Source organism: Euprymna scolopes, chromosome 4 (assembly GCF_053919585.1).
Source record: "Euprymna scolopes isolate OS-2025 chromosome 4, ASM5391958v1, whole genome shotgun sequence".
Taxonomy (NCBI): Eukaryota; Metazoa; Mollusca; class Cephalopoda; order Sepiida; family Sepiolidae; genus Euprymna; species Euprymna scolopes.
This window is the reverse complement of record NC_136485.1, coordinates 64,512,856-64,517,020: the sequence shown is the minus strand read 5'-3', so window position 1 is coordinate 64,517,020 and position 4,165 is coordinate 64,512,856. Positions and strand designations below refer to the sequence as shown.

The 4,165-nt window shown below is 33.1% G+C and overlaps 1 pseudogene; it reads right to left on the bottom strand.

Annotated features, from left to right (window-relative positions):
- Window positions 1-3,457: 3,457 nt before the first annotated feature.
- LOC145273712 (5S ribosomal RNA) lies at window positions 3,458-3,574 on the bottom strand (annotated as a pseudogene).
- Window positions 3,575-4,165: the final 591 nt, after the last annotated feature.

Sequence of the window (4,165 nt, the reverse complement as noted above, 5' to 3'; positions counted from 1 at the left end):
TCAAAGAGCTCACAGGCATATGGAAGGTGAAAAAAGTTAAGAAAGCACCAATAATATTGGCCACTAGGCACTAAGGACAATACCGAAAAATTTCGAAAAAACAACAACAATCATAATAATAATAATAACAATAACAATAATAATAATAAGAAGAAGAAGAAGAAGAAGAAGAAGGAGAAAAGAAGAAGAAGAAAAGAAGAAAAATAAAAATTTTAATGTTAAACAATGATTACTATTTGATAGTATTTCTATGGGACAAAGAAGAAACAAAAATATGTAATTAACACTATATGACATAACTAAATAGATATTAACAGATGTCAGACTATATTACATTAATAAAAGTGTCCCATTGTTTTATGGAGTATCCAGAGCAGTAGTTCGATTAAGACCACTGATCAAGAAAAGAGCGTCCTTACTAAATGAGCCACAACACTTTCCCTCACTAATATCAATATTAGTGACTATAGTGAGTGGAACTACTGATATCACCACAAAGCAGTACCATTAGTCTCAATGACGATATGAATCACAGAAGCAGTGCAAGCAGTGTTTTAGAAAGATGTGTACTGAGTGTAACACAACTTTTATCTTTATTGTTGATGCGTGTCATTTGATACAGGTTTCAAATGTTCGATAATTTTAGGCGAAAAATGGGGATTTTCAAGATCTTTTTACATCCGGGACATCATTTTATGAACAGTTTCAATAACTGTAGAAAAATGCTAACGTCACTATATATATTTTTTTAATTTAATGTTAATAATAAAAATCGGTGCTTCTACAGTCTGCAGACCGTATTATATTTTAGATAGGGTTTTCAAGTTTAATTGGATTTATACAGTGTCTTTTGTTTAGTACAGATTAGTTAACAAGCTCTCTCCTCCACATATTATGAATGACTTTATACATAATAACATTATTATTTCAGCACGGTCCGTAAACTGCACAGGTACCAAAAACGTGTTTCATAAGTATTTTAATTTGTGTGCAAGTTTTTACTTTAGGGTCCTAAACTACATAATGTCAAAAAAAAAAAAAAGATTCAACAAGGCGACGTTTACATCTACCAAGTAAAAGTATATTTCACTGAATGTTGGATCGGTACAATTAGGGCCCTACAAAATAAAAATTAAAATTAAAAAGAAAAACGAAAAATTGTTTTTATTTTTTATTTTATGCAATAAAAAAAGTACATGTTGGCTTATGTTCACCTACGACTTAGGGTTAGTGATGGAGTTACTGAAGGCTGCCAACTGCGTCGATTCTAATTTTGTTTATTTCTTCTTCTTTTTTTTTGTAGAATAACAGACCTTTATGATGTTAATATTAACGTTGCGTGCTGATTTTTTTTATTGTTGAAAATATGGAGTTAAGGACACTAAAGTAAACATTTACCTTATTTTTAATTAGATCTGTCTTAAACAGATTATATGTTTTAATCTCTATACTAATAAAACGGCATCATCCAAGTTCCCTCTAATAATAAAAACTATTCGTAAAAATAAAAATAAAAAATGACACAAAAATTATATAATGTGCTTACATGAAAGATTTACACCAAAAATATACACAATTTCATCAAGTAATTTATAAAATTTAAAAAAAAACATATTTTTACGGTGAAATGTTTCGTCCCCCATTTTCCTCTTAGATTTAAATTAACAGTCAAGTGACATATTTCAAACTTTAATTTTCACAAATTCATAATAATAATACCGATTAGAAACCTTTACTGATCCAATTTGATTTAATTTTATTAAAACAGAAATACTGGATAAATGTGCTTAAATTTTGATGTACAATATTTTTTAACCTAACAGGTAAGTATATAAACTGTTTTTGTGCAATTATAATTTTTTTTATATATTGAGGAAAGACTTAATAAGCGGTAATAAAACTGTAAGACAAGGTATCGTATATGTGCGTTTCTCACATATATGTAACTTTGTAACTGTAATTTTGTAACACTGTGATTTTTTTGTAACTGTGTGTGATTTTTATAACTTTGTAACTGTGATAGCTACACACATTTTTTTGATTTATGAAAATTAAAAAAAGGCACATCTAAAGCGCATTAAAAAACACATGTATATGATTGTTTTTATTTTCTACGTAACATTAAACGCAGTCTATTCACTTAGACTGTACTGTTGAACGTTTCTTCCAAGAAACGGTTCATCATCTGTCATCGGATTTAACAGGTAACTGTAGGGAGTCGATCAGCGAAAAGTCTGTTCACATTACATTTAAACTTCTGCAGCTCAATATAGTCAATGAAGCAGGAAACAGGGAGGGAATATCAAAGTTTAGCAGTCCGGAGGAGGAAACGTTTAGAGTAGAGCCTTTCCAAAATCTAGAGACCTCTCCAGTGAAGGAGTTGGATTTTGCTGTTTGTCGGGTTAGTCGGGACTATGCACATCAAGCAGGTGCTAGTACTTGTAAGACAGGCACAGCGATGCAATATCACAGTGATAGGACAGTGGTTGGAGATAGGTTGATAGTGAGACTCTTTTTTGAAAAAAAAAATAATGCTAGATGTGACAACAATACTCCATGCATGGGCGAATTGTGTCTTTGTAATAATAAAATATACTCTCTGGTGTGAGTAATTTTCTTTTCAGCAGCTTTGGAAATATCGTCAATATATCTATCCCAATTCATGTTGCCTATGAATTTTAAAGTGAAGACTCATGTAGATTCTTATTCGTCACGGCAATCGATGGTTGGGAAAGTCTTTTGTAGTTGTTGGATGAAAAAAAAACCGTTATTTATTAGCAGTAAAAGTTATTATCCACTTGTGACTCCATTCAACGAGTGACTCATGGGCGTTTTCTAAAATTTCACCCATTGCCTTTGGATATGAGTGCATTCGTTAGTCCTCATGTCTATTATAAAGCATGGTATCATCAGCGAATATACCCATCCCGGACACAATTTTATCAGGGAGGTCATTTTGAATATCAGTACAGTAGCACCCCTGGATACGGCATAAATGAAAAAAAAAAACATATTGGTAAATACGATTGTTTTTTCTATGTAACATTGAACACACTCTATTTGTTTAGACTGTATTGTTGAATGTTACTTCCAAGAAACGGTTCATCATCTGTTATATTCTTTTTCACCTCAAACAAGGCATATTGTCATTTGGAACATAAGGGTTACTATTTTTAATCTGATTTAACAGTGAGCTGTAGGGATTTGAGCAGTAATTGATTCGTAACAAAATACAGTACAGTATATAATACACATGTTAAAAAACAACAACAACAGGCGCCTTCAGTCTTTGACAGACGGTGGATACCCACGTAGGGGTGCCTGCATGTGAAATTTTTGTGGCAGAAGGTATGCAATCTCCAACCACACCTCTCCTGAGTCGACATTGTTAAATACCAGTTGCAAGTGAAGTGTCTGTACAGGACGACTAGAAACAAATGCCGAGATAAGCGGAGAGCACATACAGCGCCTAGAATTCCCAAATGGTTACCCATCTGGTACTAACCAGGCTCAACATTGCTTAACTTCAGTGATCTGACGAGAACCGGTGTGTCAATGCGATTATGCTGTATACATACAAATAACATTATAAATAACACTGTAAGGCAAAGCAAATACTGTAACCAGAGGTCGGGAAAATGTCATATTCCATATCGTAACCTGAAAAAAAACGTATCCTAGGGCCACCGTATCCCGGGGTTCTACGGCAATAGTAACGATTCAAGGATAGACCACTGAAATACACTTGAATTCGATGCCTCTGTTCAATTTCAAGAGACAATGGATGCCCCCTGTAAAGGTGACGCAAAGGTTGCGTAAATGTATTAATGTAGCCAATAACTCTATCCTAAAAATAATGTTTCCAACCATAATTCTGAATCGGCACTGCTTGAATCCAGTGGCAGATGACAGGAAAAATACTGAGATAATCAGAGAGCACATAGAGCACCTGGAATTCCTAAATGGTCACCTATTTTAGTACTGACCAGAATCAACGTTGCTTAACTTTGGTGATATAACGGGAACCAGTGTGTCAACGTAATTATACAACACTTGCATTACTATTTGTATTAATAAAGCTATTAGACAAGTGATTCTTTGTTTCACGCCTACAAGTAACTTTATGAATAGATATTGAAACATTTCTTATTTACTATTAATCGAA